Raw genomic sequence first — 18,616 nt, forward strand, 5'->3', positions numbered from 1 at the left:
GAATGAGGAGATGCTGTGACACTGCTTTTCATCTGTCTGAACTAAACTTATTTCACCAACCTTTAAAGTAATTTGTGGAAGGGAACTGAGGAGAGATAGGGTTTCTAAATCCTCTTCAACCAGTTTTAGCATTTGCACTAGAATAATTGTAGGGTTGCAACATCCTTTGCGCAACCTGCTAGGGGCGGTGGATCTACCACCTGGGAAAGCTTGGTGTCATTTAATAAAAGGGTAATGCAAGACTGTGCTGTAGGAGTTAGCCAGAGAGATTTAGATAGGGAATGGTATAATTCCTCTTCTGACCATCCCATGGAAATAATAAAGATCAGAACCCATATCAGGTTCACTATAGGATTTAATAGAAAACAGAAGCTATTATTACAGCTGACATGCAGTCTGCTGCTGACAGTCTTCAATCACAAAAAGCCCGCTTATGCCACTGTGCTGGAGGCTACTTATCAGAAGGCACAACTGCAGAGGCAGCTAGGAGGAACCAGCTCCTTCTTCCAGCCTGCTGCTGGAAGAATGGCCACAACCAACTGCACCTGAGAAGCGCAAGTAACCACAGCTTGCGCCTCCACCACTGACTACGTTACCAATTAGCATTTGCCATCAAGCATTTCAGCTCATTTTGTACATTTCCATGTCAACATGAGCGACAGTAGTAGTACATGTGAAAGGACTCAGACTTCTTGATATTCACTAAGCCCAGCAATAAAACTCCTATAGAAGAATAAGGAGCTAAAGAATTGCCCCAAAGCAGGTGGTATAGAGGATGTGCTCCTACAGGTGAGATCCTGGCACTGCTCTTGCCACGAGCAGCACCTTCCCAAGCAAGCTGTGCTCAGCCATGGAGCTCTCCCAGAGCCACCACTCCTGAGAGACACAAGCTCTGTGCCCTGAGCAGCACTATTGCATGCACGGTCTTACATTCCTGTGTGAAATAGAAATGCACCTGGCAAAAATAGAACAGTGGTTACAAAATACAGGCCCACTAGTTTTAAATTGTAATTGGAGCTGTTTCTGGTAAAAGGAGTTATGTCTACAGGGGACGCTTCTGCGTTTCAGCTGGAGGAGCACCAGCAGTGATGCCCCCCGCAGTGATGCTCAGCAGTGTTTGTGGAAATGAGGGTACAGGGTGGATCAAGAGCTCCCACCGATGACAACAGCCTCCGCCCAGCATACATCCCTGGCCTGGGCCCAGGCTGCCACGTCACCATGCCCTGGACAGGGATCAAAGGGTTCAGCATGAGCACAGGAGGTCGCATGGGGAGGAGGGAGTGGCGATCTCCAGCCTCCAGCCTGCTCTTTGTTCAGTTCATCCTGAGTCTCCTGGTAATGTTTGAGCTCCCATCTCACTCCAGCCAGTGCAGCCACTGCCAGCGGTTTCAGGGAGAAGAGCATTCAACCTTGACTCACATTAACTTCATCTGAATTACATTCGTGTTCTTTCCAGAAGAGCATTTGAAAGCTTTTTGTTCAAGAGAGGGTGTAGACAGGAGGAAAAAAAAAAGCGAATAAGAGACTGCATACATGGGGGAGGGAATTAGATTTAAAAGAGCCTTTTGGAGTTATTTCAATTAATCTGGGTACCAGGGACCTCTGGAGAAAGGCTCCTCTTAGAGCTACTGAAGTAGAACAGAGCATTTCAGGGTCTCACTTTCACATTAAAATAGCAGCAGCACAGCAAAAGCGCTTTTCCTCCCAGTCCATTTATCTTCACAAATGCACAGCGCTGCACTCGATGCCGTGCAGCTCTCCACATGCAGCAGCTCACCCCCGGACAGTTTAGCTGAGGCGCTGCCATGCCCTGGTGGAGGGGACGCCATTTTGAGCCCTCAGGCGCGGGAAGCAGCACGTGGGTGACAGGGTCAGTGTGTGCGGGCAGAGCTTTCCTAAGGTGGTTTCTGGATGAAGGAAGCCCATTTACCATGCTGCAGAAGCAGGTCTTGCTGTATCAGTGGCAGGAATAAGCGAATCCAAAGTAGGCAGGCTCAGCTATAAATTTCCCAGGCTTTCATCCATCTTTTATAATGCCAAGAAGATCCCTAAAAGTCATCAGACCCAGAGAAACTCACTTAAGAAGACTCTTGTCATCTCTGTCTCAGGCAGTTCAATCATTTTTGCAGGAGAAACTGATTGTGTACATTAGCCTAAGTATGTGCAGCAATATTTATTCACAAGAGAAACATGAAGCAGAGCAGTAAGAGGAGCAAGACTGGAGGGGCTGCCCAGAATTTCACAGAAGAGGTCATAGAGGTAATTCTTCAAACGTGCCTGGGCTTATCTATTTTTTTGCAAGCTAACAGAACAGGTTTCTCAAGCAGAAGCCCCTAATTGACAAGAGTATGTCCTGGAGGCTGGAGACAGATTGATGGCTGACACTGAATAAAAGCCTATTTCCTTTTGGCTCACAGGGTTTTGGCACTGTTGCTGATACCACAAATGTCTGAGCCCAGTATCAGTGAGTATGTAGCAGAGCGAATATTTGCTGGAAACAGAGCCTAAATTATTCATGGAAGGCTTTACAATCTTGAATCTGTTAATTCCTTCATGTCTCTAGTACCAAAGAAAACATCAGTGTTCCCTACTTACAGATTTTGTAAAGCAAAATTGGCCAGAAAACAGGTGAAACAAAAAATAAAATTTAAGTATCAGTTACTGTATCTCCCCTGCTAAAATTAATAGAGCTGCTGCTTGAAACAAAAGCTGAGATAGAGCTCTCAAGAAAGCATTGGACATGTTTATTAGTAGGTCATTTATAATCCTCCATTCCAGCAATATTTGCAACTTCCTCCAAATACTCAGTGCTACTATAGACACAATTCAAGGCCAGATGGGCCACAGGTTGGATCTAGTTACTTGGCAATTCCCATCAATGCATGTTTGTTTTCCAGCTGTTCCTTCCAGAAAAGGAAATCTGAGAAAAATACTTGTTGCCACTAGAAAAAAATAAAGGAAGATTTGACTCCAAATTAAAATTAAAATGCTTTACAATTACCAAATGAGCACAGATCCTGCAGCCCATGAGTTTTCAACAGGAGCTCTCAGAAATCATTAGCTGTTAGAATGAGCTTTCTCGTGGGCAGGATAAATCACCAATGGGCTCCTGGAGTTATCCTTTACCTTCTCAAAGGGTACTGTGGGAGCTTTCAGCTGGACAGTATTGGCAAATGTAGGAGAGAAATCTTAGTTAGGACAGAAATACCTTCCACCTGGAAACCCTTATCTCATCTTTCTTTAGAAGGCAACGGGCTATGGGAGGAAAATATGTCCTTTGTCAAGAGCAACATCCATGGCCAAATCTTACTGCTGATTTTTACATGTTATTTCTCATTCCTCTGTTTAGAAGAGCGTCTCTAAGACCCCAAGGGGGAACTGACTGCCTGGTACAGTTAGACCATGAAAATGCACTATATGAGATGTTACCCAGTACACAAAGTAAAACAAGGGAAGATGGAAAAATTTCTCCACTGACAAGAAATCTTGTGTGTTACTTGTGACAATGGGGAACAAACAATACTCAGCAGAAAGGTGATTTTTTTTTCAAGGTGACAGAACTGTTTTCAAGCTTGATGCCTGGTCGAAGCACATTGTGAGTGCTTGTGAGGCCTTTTTACGTGTAGCAGAACAGACCAGACCAGACAGTCTGGCAGTCTCACAAAGGTATAACGAGCAGGAATACTCTCTCTCTCTGTATACACACACACACTCTACAATCTTTCACAGCAACACGCCAAAGCAAACACCAAATTGCCTGCAATATTTCAGAGAGATGGCCAAAGCTCTCAGATACTTTCCATTCTGCCCCGTGGAACAATCCTGTGTTTTCATTAGCACAAAGGTGGAAATATGCATAGTGGAGAGAAAAGAGATTAGTTTCAGAAGGGAATATAAACAGAAACAGGTTCTGGTTTGGTCAGGATCCACTGATCCCAGCAGAATCAATGCCAAGGCTGAGCACTAGGGTGCAGGATCAGGCCCACTTCATGCAAGGCACGTTTTGTTTCCAGAAGTTAGGTGCCAGTTGCAACTCCTCAAAACCCCATACTCTTTGGTACAGACAGATTTTCTTCAAAGTGGCCAACACATTCCCACCTTTCTGCTCAGGTGCAATCTCTGGTTATAAAATAGCAGCAAGATTAAGACAATCAGACAGAGGACATCAGCTGGGCTAGTCTGTCTAAGTGCAGCTGATGTAAATCAGCAGCAGTACCTGAAGAACCGCAAGGTCCCGTCCAGAATGGCTCATGAAACACCAATCATCTTGTAGGCTTAAAATGAATCTCTGTGCCCAGGAACATTGTGAGATGGGGCCATTTAACAAATGGTTAGACTGCAACCCCAAAAAGGTCAAAAGAGCACAAGTGAAGTAGAGTGCATCAGAGTTCAGTTCAGTTTCCTTGCTATTCGCATGGGGATCACGAAAACTGACTCCAAAGCTCCAGCCTGAGAAGCATGTCTTTGAAGCCTGGCACCAGCTGAAGCACTCCCTGCCATTTTTTCCAGCTACTGCACTACACTGCAGTTGCACCACAAGAGGAATCAAATTAAAACATGTAAAAACAAACAAAAATAAGATTGTTAGGAGAACCAGTTCAGGTCGAAAGCAATTTGCTGTGTAGCCACACCAGGCTTTGCTGTCACCATTGAGGAAACAATGCAGGAGTGCAAGGCTATCACTGCCGCAAGAGAAACGCTCTTCAGATTGCATCCTAAGGGAAGCAAGGCTCTTGTCAGTGGGCTGCTGTGGTGCACTTTCCACATGGGAAAACATCAGTCAGCTCATTCTGTGGTTTCGTCCATCTAATCCATTCAGCTCACTGAAACTAGTGATATTCAATCTAAGTCAAGGACTTGAGCATCTGGCTGCTGCTAGGCTCCCCCCCAGGCATGTCTTCTCCAAGATGAACAAGCCCAGGTCCCTAAGCCTCCCCTCACAGGCCAAGTGCTCCAGCTCCAACCGTCTGTGAAGGACCTCAAGATATCCCAATTAACATTTTATTTACTGGTCTAAACTCTCACTTAAGAACCTGCATTCACAAGACTCTCATACCATTATAAAGTGAAAGTCAGGATAAGTTTCCCAGAAGACTTGTGACTCTCACATGAAACCACTACAAAGAAAATTTAATGGTTGTTGCAATAGGAATCTTATGCAACAAAGATAACTGCACTAGGCTCAGCCTCCAGCTCAGCCTCCTAGGGTCATGGATGGGGTTTCACATGAAGGTCATGAGAAGCTTCAAACATTTTAAAGTTTAAAAAGAGATGCTGAAATAGACAAACAAAATTTGCCTGCTAACGTAAAGGAATCTGACTTATATGTATGGGATTCATTCAGCAAAAGCAAAGCTTGCACAGCTTATCTTTGGAGGTCCCTCCACACAGCATGCACCACACTTTCACAGGGGTGAAAGCAAGGAAAACTGGGAAACAGAAGAGGGTTGGATAGCCTTCTACTCTTGCTTTCCCAAAGTTAGTTCAAGTAATTAACTCAAAATCGTTTATCTCCACCAACAGCTGACAATCTGGGCTGACTAGCAAGCCCCAGGCAGCCAGAGAGATTCAGTGCAAGTCACCTTCTCCCAAAAGGAAATAAAATACAGGATAGTGATTTCAATTTAAAATTAATATAGGTAGAGAAGTGCATACTATACCCTGTTAGCATCACTCAACTTTATCTGTGCCTAATTTATTTATCACTGTGTAGTCTCCATTTACTTTTGGTATTTCTCCCTACGTGAATATTAAAGATCAGACGTGTCATTTAAGTTTCTCTTTTTATTTCCTGATTTTGAGAGATAAATCAAATATGGCACACAGAAATTTGTACTTCTCTATATTCAGTGGAGAAAGACTGCAGAAACTACTGAAAGTACTGACAATAGCCACCCATAGCAAAAGTAAAACTTTACAAATGTTATCTTCTCCAGGCTTAAGTGCTGTAACTTCTTTGTTGCATATATGGCAGGGAGAAGATTTCTTTGCTTAATAAATTTGTCTATTAATTTATTTTCATATTACTTTTTTTTTTTTTGAGGGGGATGAGAAGGAGTCATATTCAGTCCATAGACTTTCCATTTTTATATTTAAAATGAAATGTAAGATAAATTTTAGACCTAACATTCCTGCAGCTCCTTAGTTTTCAGAAATCCTTCTTATATCCATGTCTTCAGAATTACATGACACACATTGCTTATAAGCTATGTCATAAGTACAGATCACTGAACACCTGAAAAAAGGAAGAAATAATAGACTCAGAAAAGCCTACTGTATGGAATTCTGGTCACTCCAGAAAGCATGCAATAACATGAGAAAGGGAACAGATACCAAGGTGACAAGGCTGGCCAGAGGAATGGGTCAGCTTCAGGAAAGGACAAACTAAATAAGCCTTGGAAAAGGAGGAGACAGCAGAGCAGGATGAGGCAGAGATTTCTACATCTATGAAGCAGAAAAGGTGAACAGCTAACAATTATTCATTGCTTTTCTTAACACAAGAGCAAAAAAAAAAAAAAAAAAAAAAAAAAAAGGTGCTAAAAGAAATCACCAGGCAGAAAGTTTAAAAACAAGAACAAAAAAGTACTATTCTACAAGGCCACATGACAGTCTTGTACAACACACCACCACAGGATGCTTTGAAGCCCAAGCCTGCCCAAAGGTTCAAGAAGTGATCAAACAAAATAATGGAAGAAAGGTTCCTTCAGGGCTGTTAGGTATAGAAAATCACACACATACCCCACCTCTGAGAACATCCTGAAAGCAAAGATTGCAAGAAGCAGAGAGGGTTATAATTTGGGCAGCACTGTTGTACGTTTACCCTGTTTCCTGTTCTCCTTCACTAAGTGCTTGCTGAAGGCCACAGTTAGACACAGGAAAGAGAAGGTACGGGGGAGCTGAAAGGCCCTGCTCTTGTGTTTTCCCTTTAGGATTAGTCCGCTTGAGCTGGCACACTCTGTCACTTAGCCAGGCTTCAGAGGTGACAGCATCAAGCAGGCTGAGAAGAAGCACCACAACATCACAAAATGTTTCCAAGAAAAATGATCCCTCTTTCTTTCTTATGCTTGTCATATAATAGCAATAATCATGATTGCTTTGTAATATGCTTAGAGCAGCTTTGGAGATTGATTAAATGCTTCAGCTTTCCTTTAGCCTTAATCAAACCCAGCAGCTGTTTATCACTCAGAATAGTTTAGATCAATAGAGCTTATGCCTTACATATACCTTTAAAATCGTGTGCTCTATACCAGCTCCCTTGAAACTGCAAGCAGCAATTACAATAAGTGATCATCCTCTGTAGTGTTAAAAGCAAGTAGCTGTTATAAAAATGATAAAATCACCACAGCCAGTAGCATAAGGCACTTTTGAAAGGCAGCCTTCCTAGTTGCAAATTTGTCCCAAGTTCTTTGATAAAGAATGGACTGAAAAGGTTGTAGGCAAAATGTGCTCAGCCATGTGCTCATCAGCTTGAACATACAGACCACTAGACAAAGCAGGACACCTGCCCCACCATCAGTTGGCCTCTCCTCCAAGAGCCCAGCAGCAGAGGAAAATCCAAGGACAAGGTTGCAACAAATCCCAGACACAAATTAGAATACCTCAGCTTGGGTCAGTGTGGGTAATGACTTCAAATATCTATTTTATTCATTCTGTGAGATACACTTATGTCTTGTAGCTGAGTTCAGACAGCAGTTTCAGGTGTTACATCAATAAAGTTGAGACTGTATTTTGATTACATGAAAATAAGCAAAATCCCCCAGAAGACAGTATGAAAGCTTCTACTGACTTACATGAATCCAGGACTTCACTCACCGTGTTAATCATGGCGAGTTAAGTGAATGAAAGTTGAACTCCAGGCTTAAAATCATCAAATGCAATCAAATGAAACATACTGGAACAGTCCATTTCATCATTCTGCCAGACAAGACAAGACAAACTTTTGGCTGGTGCCTTGAAAAGACAAATATTTGGATAGGAAAAGAAAGAGCGGGTAAAGTCATAGCTTCTAAAATGATATGTTATGGAAAATCATTGCATCACTTTACTAGCAGTTCACAGCTACTCATTAATTTTGCAAAATTGCAGCAGCTCCTACTCTCTGAGGTCTTCTGGAGCAGCAGTTTCTTGTCTGCTCACAAGGGACAAAAAGCTATGCCCAAGAGCACCGCCACATGAAAAATAGTGTTTATGTGGAAGGTGACAAGATTTGGTTCATTCTATACACAGCTGGGACATGAGTTTGAAAGATCTGACATTAAGACTGCTTTTTCCAGCTACACACCCACAAAAATGCAGGTCATCTTCCCCAGCAAGAAAGACTGTGAAGTAGTATTAACGTCATGTTGTGTCAACAAAGATAGAGCAGACAGCAGCCAACAGGATTTAGGAGCAATTTATGTGGGCCAGCCTTCAAAACCTCACCTGATCCTGGCACTCAAAGGGAGAGTGAGGAAACTGGCAAATCGCTTAAAGAAGTACTGCAGAAATGCCACATACCACGTTTGCTCTGTTAGAGATTGAGGCACATTAAGGTAAAGATCATTAAAATCCAATTAAGAAGGGGGGAAGTGTGGGAGAACATTTTGGAGTGCTCAGAAGACCCCAACCTTTCAGTAGACCAGGAGGAGAAAATGGATAATATGAGATCAAAGCAGACTGCTGCTGTCATTGCCATCCAGAAGAGGAGGAACGCTGGATAATGTAGAGCTTTTCACTTTATTTTGTTTTGCTGCTTTTCTCAGACCTGTCTAGGACTTCAGCTGTTAAAAAAAAGGAGGGAGGTGAGGGAAGACAGGCTCTTCAAGTTGTTTTATGAGCCCAGCTAACGCTTCGCACGTTTCAATTTCTGCCACTGTGTGTTCCTTTACACACTGCTAACCACTTCAAAGCATCTTGCAGGGGAAAAGCTACCAGACAAAATAGTTTTGGATGCTCCTTGTTTATTATATGCAGATCAAGCAGTTCTTATTAGCTCAGTTTCAGTTCTTCCTTCATAGGTAGCAGTGCTGTGATATTATTTGCAAGCAGCCAAGGTAATTACCATCCAGCAGGGTCCAATTGTTTTCAATTAAAAGCTTGACTGAAGTCTTTAGTTTTTAATACCATTGTGACCATCTGCTTTCGCTGAAGTTCATCAGCAAAGGCACAGGCCTCGTTCTAATGCTGCTTAATTATATAGAGGAAGGTGTTTTTTTGTTTGTGGTTTTTTTTTTTTTTTTTTTTTCGGTCAGAGATTCATTTTTCCCTGCTAAAGAAATGGGCAGCAAAGGGGCCACGTGGCTTCACTAATAGCCTGCAGCAAGACAGAGCATCCGGGAAGATCATTACCTTCCTGGGAGATCCAGCTGTTACCGCACTGACAAGAAGATCCAGGGGACCAACAGGAGAAAGCAGTTAACCTTCGCTGCCCTGCTCTCTATTCAGTCACTTGCCTCCTTTTTCTTCCAGAGAACCTGAAGAGACCAGAAGGAAGAGCTCATCCAAAGCCACTCAGTCCAACCCTCCCCTGCTGATCACACTTTCGGACCGTGTCGCGGGCTGGGAATGCACACAGGCTGCTCTCCTGTGCGGGCATGCATGCACTCCCTCCTCCTTGCGCGTGTGGCTAATGTTTTGCAGTCCTGTATCATCTCAGATCTGAGGATCTCCAAATCCCTTACAGGCATTCATTAAGCCCTGCACAATCCCCAGGAGAAGTAAGTAAATATAATTTTCCAGATGGGGAAATCAGGACGGCAAGAGGTTAAGTGACTAGCCTGAGGCCAAACAATAAATAAGTGGCAGAATCAGCATGAGGATCTGCCAAGTCCCGAGTTTAACACAAGTCTCCTGAGTGTTCATCTCCAGAAAAGGAAAAACAACACCCTCACCCTCAAACCCTCAAAACACTTAACTGCAGTCCTGTGTCATACATGCCAGTGCTAATAAGAGTGGCTCTTCACATCACAGACTGTGCTGTGTAGAGGAAGGCATTTTGTAGATTCAGCGCAGGAGCCGCTGTCTCCAGGCAGGGAGGGAAGCACGCAGGTCTTGCTCCACGCCATCAAACCAGGCAGGCACACAGCTTCCTGAGGGGAGCCTGCTGCCACTTATGCTACACACAGCTCTTTCCAGGGATCAGCCCCCTGAGATGCGGGTACTTTGCCAAGTGTCAGTTAGAGAGGAAGAATACGTGGCACTACACTGTAAGGCAGCAGTCAGGGCTGGGGAGATGAACAACGCTGCTTCAGTGGCAGTCTGAAGTGCTGAAAAGAGAAGCTCCTTCCCATCTTCTTGGCCAGCCATACAGGCACACCCTTCTCGCCGGTAAATCCCACAGCGGTTCATCCCAAACTTAAATCCCTGCTCCTCACTAATTCTTGGGAAGATGAATGTTGGGTTTTACCCTCACTACCTGGGGAGTCTGTCACCTTGGTACACGTCTTCATCTGTGTGTTTGACACACGTAATGCTCCCTCCCAAAGGCCAGCCATCCTGCTCTGAGCTGCTACATCAGGCAGGAGCACTAAATCTATGTCAAGGTTCTCCTACAGCCAAGCCACAGTCTGCTATGCTGTAAAGGCATTGAAACCTTTACAGCTCCTATACAGCAAAGGCATTGAAATAAGAATCTGAGGTTTGGGAGATAATTACTCCAGAAAATGGTCTAAATGACTTCAGTATTTTGAAAGGCTTCAGGTGCTGCTGTTCAACTACATTCAGGTATTGCAAATGTAATGCAATTTGTTTCCATACAGATTTCTTTTAAAGCTGCATGTAGTATGTGGCCTAAATACATAATTACACACCGGAGTATAATGGCTCATTCAGGTTTAGTTTGTAACCACTATGCATTTTAAAAGCAAGTTGTGAAGGAGTATGCAACAAACACACAGCACACATTCCAGAAGACAGTTTTCTCACGCTTCACTCTAAAGAAGCTCCCCAAGGTCTATTCCTGCCAGAGAAACAGACAAGAAGAAGTGGGAAGAAATAAACCCTTTCTTCAAGAATTACCTTGAAAGAAGCATAATGACCATGTTCAGAAACTAGTCCAGTAAACACATTTTTGGCATGAGCATCCTGTGAATTGGATGGCCTAGCAAACTGGTAGTAAGATTTTGCAGTTTTTCTTTCTGATTGAAACTGGTCTGTACTCATAGCACGTCAGTACAGCAATTCCAAATAGTTTTTTCATCACCTATGCAAAATCACTTGGCAGTGGCCATTTAGGCAACTCTTACTGAGTTGTGTGTGCACTGCAAGAATTACAGAAAAACTTGTGTTATTTTCAAAAATGCTCCCTATGATCCCCCAAGAAGCTGGTCTCTGGTGAAAAGTCCTACGATGACAGGAACAATAACACATCAGTGCATCCAGGTGAAAGATTTAAACAGCACTAGAACTGATGGGAGTCACCTCGGGTTGCTCTCAGAGTATTTCAGGCAGCCACTCTCACTTAAGCTATTAGTGAGGCGCTGCTTTATTCACTAGTCCTAGCCAAAACATTTGGATTCTTCTTTTTTTTTTTTTTTTTTTTTTTGTGTCAGAGTTGCTCTGACACAAGGAGCTGCCTTTTGACAGGCATAAATAACCAGCAGCGCCTTTCCTCACTTCTCCCCAGCAAGCTCCTGACCCTGTGCAGAACACCAGGCTCCTCCTTCTTAACTGGAAGCATTTAAAATTGAGGTGCTGAAATCAGGTAGCACCTGCATCAGGAAACAGGCACGTCCAAAGGGCACCAAAGACCTAAAACCTCCCCTCAGAAGTGCTTCTCTTTCCCCATCAACTACAGAGGCAATTTAGCACAAACAGGCTCCTGATTCTGACACCTCAGTTAATCGCTTAAAGGAAAATACAAATTAATCAGTTCTGCCTCTTTCAAACTGCCTATTTAGCTGTATTTAAGCAGAGGAGCTGTGGGCGTGAGAAGATCCCTGTTTTGAAGACGAAAGGGAGAGAAATGCCTTGCCTTCCTCCTTATGGCCATCATGTGTTTGATTAAGTGAGGCAAAGCAAGGTATCTGGGGAACTTCTGAGATTTGAGATTTTAAAGGCAGCAATATTTTTATAGCCTTAATCACAAGCCTGGACCCTGGTGAGCCACTGGTGTAGTCTGTGGGAATCCAATTAGGCAAGGAGGTAGGTCCAGGCAAGAAACGGGGTCTTTGTGTGAAGGACAAACTCTAGGTCTGCTTTAGTGTCTGCCAATGGCTCTATGGCATCCTCTACAGCAATAAATAAGTTATCCCACACTGCCATGCAGGGAGGTCTTGCTGTATTTGTAGGTGAACTGCAACAAGCATGCAGAAGGCTACCCAGATTTAGAAAAGGCAGGAGGAAAAGCCTGAAGTGCATTCTGGCCAAATAGGAGACTGCATTACCAAATTTCACTTGCCAAGTACGCAGCTCATCCCAGTCACTCTCTTTTTGTGGGACTGTAGCCCATGCACCTGTACTGTGCAGAAATGTCATTTCATACCTGCATGGCAACCCCATGCACCACTGAGAAGACAAGGCCTGCATGTAGATGTCCATGACATTCAGCAATAGATTTCTCAGTGTGTTCCTGGAATCGCAAGTACATGTAAGTCAGAGGGCTGCTGACAAGGAAAGAGACGAGTCTTCGGATCAAAAGTAAAAATTTCTTCCATATCGAGTGAGATAATCCTGTTTCCACTACTATTTTTCAATCTAACATAATTAAAGTCAAAACTCCAAATGCCAGTTTTCTGTCTCTTTGCTCTTTCAATAAGTTGAAGAAAAATACTAGAGCATTTCTATGTGAAAGTATATGAAAAATCACTCATGGCTATGGGATTTGTCCAGAAGGTCTACAGCACCTCCCTGCTGGAGCTCCAGAACAAGGAAAGATTTATTTATTTGCCTCTCTGCAAGTTTCACATCCACTGAATTCAGATGGGATCTCACTGTGTATGCATTTGAGGTCAAAGAGCTGCAATGTGAGCATCCGGATTTTACCACACATTTTCAGACCTGAGGAAAAGATTTCCAACCATAACTACATCACAATAACTCTGTTGTATCTTACAGTGCTGGTTTAATAACCTTGCAGTTAAAGTCAGAGGCAGCTGAGGCTGATGAGATGGATCAGTGCAAAAGGACCCTTCGGTCTCTCCTCCTCATAGGAGGCCAGAGGCGTGCCCCACCAGTCAGTGCTAAGGGGAAGGAAGATTGCTCTTTTAGGTCTTTCCAGATGATCTCCATGTGCTGGTTTGCTGACTTCTACCTCATCCCCCCAAGTCAGGCTCCCATAAACCCTTCTTTAGAAACGCATGTAGTGTTCAGACGCATGTATGCCTCAGACTCAGCTGAGGGCGGAGGGGAAGGCTGACACTTTGAACATTTTCTTCTTCATAAAAAAAAAAAAAAAAAAAAAAAAAAAAAACAACTCCTTCCTTTATCCCTTCTTAAAGCACCCAGAAGCTTAAAGGCATAGACATGGAGTCTGAGTATCAAGAATCTGAGAAAAACAATATTATCAGAGGATCACTCTGAAAAAGTGTTTCAGTGAGCTTTGTGCCATCTCCTGAATAACACCCTCAGATCTCATGTACTGTCTTATAATTACAAAAAATATAACTTGCTATAGCATGCACTATGTCAGCTTTGATTATGCCAGCCGAGAAAGACATGGGATACAGAGAGAGAATAAAGGAAGAATGATGGCTGTCTACTGGCTTATCAATTTACATCTCTCTACAGTAAATCTAAGTCCTTTGTGCTGTCAGTCACGCACTCCTATAGCAGTGATTGCTGGAATATGAAAATCACAGCTTTGAGATCCATTTGTACATTCACATATTTGTATAGCCTGTCTGGGTTTATTGCTTCAGTGGCTGCAGTGTCTCCCGTTGGCATGGGACCTGGCATTTGAAGCTCGGTGTTTTCCCCTACTACGCAGCTTGTGTGCAACAGTTCATACCAGCACTCTCTGAATCACCACCTCTCCAGTTCAAATTACTAAGGAAAACGGAAAAAACCCTCAGGAAACAGTAAAGGTAACAAATAGTCATGTGTTACATGGAATATTTCAGGCCTATAAATCCCAATAACATCTTCTGATTACGGCTAAAAATAACACACCTCCTCATCAAATATTTACTGTGACAGAAATAGCCATCTAGCCGACTTCATGCTTTTGGACACCTTAACGGTAACTGCGCATTTGCAGCTGAAATGACACACTGGAAATTAATGAAGGCAAGAAGACACGAACAAAAACCAGTCTCACTGCTGCAGGCGCCTCTGTAGCAACTGTCAGCAGCAAAGAGCAGCTTCCTGGAAATTTCGGAGGCGTGGTGTTCAGAAAACAAAATCATACTTGTTACCAGCACAGCACGTGGCTATGCTCACGCACGCAGCAGCCAGACTTCCTATGAGCTGAGCAGTAATTTAGGGCTTCGCCATCCCCTTCCCAACCTGTCTCCCAGCAGAATCCACAGCTGGGACGGGGGTCAATGAGATTTTTGCTATTGTAAAATACAGTGATAAAATAGCTTTTTTTTCTTCAAATTTTTGCACACTCATTGAGGACAAACGCTCCACCATGAGAAATTTCCCACAGGTGACCAGCAAAGAGAAAAAGAAGAATCGAAAACCTTCTCTGCCCTACGACCTGCCCTCAGCTCTTCCACTAACACAGCTAAGCACTGAAATCCACAGCACTGCACAACCCTCGTCTAGATACTTGAGCACAATTTGCCTCTGTCAAGTTAAGGATCGCAATGCAAGGAAAACAAAAGCCACCAGAAAATAAGGCAGGATAATAAATTGCTGCTGATTTCCCAAACTTACATAAGTTGATCAGAATCTCTTAGAAAACTCTCCAAGCAATGTTTCAGTCTTAAAATTCTCTGCATTAAAAACAAAAAACTGTCATTTTCATGCACTCAGCTTTTGAGCTGCATGCCGTAAAGCAAGTACAATTCTTCCAGATCAGCAAATCTGTACAATATGGCAGTGTTTGGTTCCCACACTGAATAAAACACAGTCTGTCCTATCCAATCCATTTATTAGACTCGGCATTATTTTCTCGCTATAAACATTCCTAATAGCTTTGGACCGTTTTCATCGTGAAGTAACGAGAAGAGCACGGAATCGCTACTGTCTTTAAAATAAACACATATGTTATGCTTTGTTTTGTTTTTCCCTTACGTGTTGAGACTGAAGTTTCCTAATGCTTTGTACTCTAAGTGGCTTCTACTGCAGGAGGTTACGTCCTTCTTGCTGTCTCTTAAAATCATAACAGTCCTGTACCTGGGACAAAAGGCTATTATAAGCAAAGAAATGATAATGGAGACAGCAGAAAGCTACCATTTTCATAATTTTCCCTTATTTATTGCTGGAAAAGATGTTTGAATCCTGCAGTTTGATTTGAACCAGGAAGGATCATTATCGGAGCATCAGAAAGTTACCAACAAACCCCACCATTTTATGGCATTTGTTATTAGTAATAAATAACCCCAAACAATATTTGTTATTGTTGTAGCTCCTTAGACAGCCCTGTTAGCTCTACTTGAAGCCAGTCACCCATGTGGCAAGACCATCAGCTTCTGCATCATCTGGAGGAACAATGCTGGGGCTAATGTAAAGTCCATCAAAGCTGCTGCCTGTTCCTGACAGCAGCCAGCTGAGGATGCCCAGGAAGTAGTAAAAACAGCAAAGAAAGCCCACAGTGAGCCACAGGTACATTCCTGCATTTCCCTTCTATGTCCATTTGCTATTTGAACCTGCCTGAATTTTCATTTTAATCTGCTGCTTGCTAAAAGGGTCTTAGTGAGTCAAAAATGGAGCTCAGACCATAGGGCAGTGAATGCTGCCTTGTGCTTTAACCACCAGGTCCTAACAGCCTTGCCAAAAACCCGAAGATGTATCTATGCCCACAACACCAGAGAATCCATTAAAATGTTATTCAGCCTTTCACCTACTCCCTGTTCTTTCACCTTTGAGACACGTTTTTGCATGAGAAGTACTTGGATGACAGCCCTAGCAGCAGCCTATCACACTAGAATAATAAAGGATTAATTACCTCCATCATCAGCACTCTATTATTATTTGTAGCATCAAGCTCTTGCTCTTTTCTTGCAAGCTACAAATGCCTGGGAACACAGAAAAGAAGACACTGTACATTAATTCAACAAGTCTTCCAGCCTGCACCTGTGTTTAATTAGTTACTCTCAAACCAGACCTGCAGAGCCAGAAGCTACAAGTGAGAGCACCGCTGACTGCTGGCCTGGCTGGGCTGCCGGTGTAATTAATTGCATTCTTACCGCAGCTCGGCTCTCTGCTCAAACAGAAGTTAATCATTTACTGGGAAAGCCTGAGCCATCCCAGCCAGGGCGCAGAGCATTTCAGTGATGGCACTCCCCTTCCCGCTTGCTTCTTGCCTCCCAAAAATGCCGTGCTGACCACCTCAGTGCTGCCAGAGGCAGGGGGTGGGAAGGTGCAGAGAGAACAAGGAGGAGAAAATCTCAACTAGAGAAGTGCTGAAAACAGCAAAGCGCCATGCAGCAGCTGTCCCAAAAACAAAAGCTTGCTCGGGCAGAGGTTTGGCAAGGTGTCAGCTAATAACCTAGCTGTGTTGGTATTTCTCTAGCCCTCAACATTGCAGTAAGCTTCAAGCGATTCATACATATTAATGACTGTAACCATAAAGCACTTTTTTAGGGAGAGGAAAGTGTCATTATTGCTATGTAATACACGACAAACAGAGTGGCTAAGCCTGAAGTTTCCACAGAAATCAGCAGAAAAGCAAGGTCTGCTGCACCTTGGTGTGATGGCAGCATTTCAGACCAGCCCTCCTTGCTAGGAGCTCGGGGACCACAGGCTACACCTCTGTGGGATGGCACAGAGGCAGTGCAGAAACAGGACACAGAGCTGGTGTAACCACAGGGAGCCATGCCCACGGAGCCTGTGTGGTCAAGGGGATGAGCAGGAGCCTGCAAAGGGCTGGCTGGGTTACAGCTCACAGCCCCCAGCTTCTGCACCTTCCTGCAAGAAGGGTCAGCGCCGTGCCCGAGTGGTGTCAGTGGGGCTGGAGGGAGAGGGCTGGCTGGGCTCAGCGAGCCTGGGAATAAGGAGAAGTTTCCTTTCCCTGCGTGCTGGAATATCATCCCTCTGGGATGATGTGAACTTTCTTCCATATGGATGAACTGCAGAGGGACTGTTTGCTTGTGAAAGGGAGAGAGGGACTCCTCTGACAGCCTTCAAAGTTTCTGGAATACGCCATTTAGAAATTATGGACTTTTTTTTTTTAATCTTTTTATTTCAGTTTCTGAGAGCAGCCTGGTATATCTCTTTTTAAAATTAATGGCATATACTTGATCAAAAATGCTAAAACGCTGGTTCCAGCAAATTACACAGATAATTAAGCCTAATTTCAATAATGCTCTGCAACACTACTAATAAATCTTGGGGCTCTTGCATTCCTTTAACATACACAAGCTACTTCAAGAGCACCAAATTCCACCCTCGCAGCTCCTTCTCTATCGAGCTTTGGCAACCCCGAGCTAAATTCTGCTGTCAGCTATATCCCTGCAAGTCTGGAGCAATTCCTTGTCCTGGGTGGCATAACTCAAGATTACAGCTGTGTAAATGAGCACAGAATGCAGCTTGAAATGTTGTAAATCTGACCTTCAGCTCGCTTCCATGAAAGGGGAAAAGCCAGGAACTTGTTTTCACGTCCAGTAAGCCTCTTGAAAAACTACCCTGCATAAATATTATGATTTCAGTCAGGGATATATATCCGTATTAAAATGGAGTTAAAAATTCCCAGTATCTAGGTCCACCGGGAGGGTGTGAGATGCTGAGTGCTGTATTTATGGGCTACCACAAGCAACTCTTGCTTTTTAATCACAGACGTGCACTCCAGCCCCCCTGCCATGGCAGCGCATCCAGACCTTCAACTTTTTCTTAGTAGATCTCTGTCTGGCCTCAAGACACTGAGGCACTGCCCTGTCACCAGTGCTTGTGTCTTGGTCCGACCTCCACAGGCAGACTGTCTCTATTATTTTAGGAGGCTCAGAGGGTGTATGCCTTCCAGGCCACTGTTTGGAGAGCAAGAGGTTTTTGATACAGTTCTTACATGGTTGCCATTTGCAGTTGTGAGGGAGTATCTTAGTTATAGACACTTCTGAAGCATTAACTAGATTCAGGCTAGGAAAAAAAAAAAAAAAAAAAAACAAACAACACCAACATGCAGCACAAGAAGTGCTCCCATACATATTGATTCTGATCAGACTATCCAAATCTCTTTGCCCTGTCCTCATATGTTTATGCAACATTCAGAAATCCGTACGAGGCTGCTAAGAATTACAAATAGCTGGCCTATACATTCAGGACTTCTATCAGCCCAAATAATAAAAGGACTGCCCTATACTACTGCACACAGCTGGACAAAGCCGGACAAAGATGTGCATATGTGTGGCAGCAATGATATTTATCAACAGAAGAAAAGCTTGCAGAGGATATGCCAGCATTTTATTTGCTTTTAGACTACATTATCAATCACTGGCATTACCCAAAATTAAAAGGCACTGCACTTATGCAAAATACTTTAAAACAAGCAGCATCTCTTGTCTTCATTTCTAACTTTTTATAGCATAATTTGATTCAT

The sequence above is a fragment of the Aythya marila genome, assembly GCF_965140915.1.
Source record: "Aythya marila genome assembly, chromosome: 3".
In the NCBI taxonomy this organism is placed as follows: domain Eukaryota; kingdom Metazoa; phylum Chordata; class Aves; order Anseriformes; family Anatidae; genus Aythya; species Aythya marila.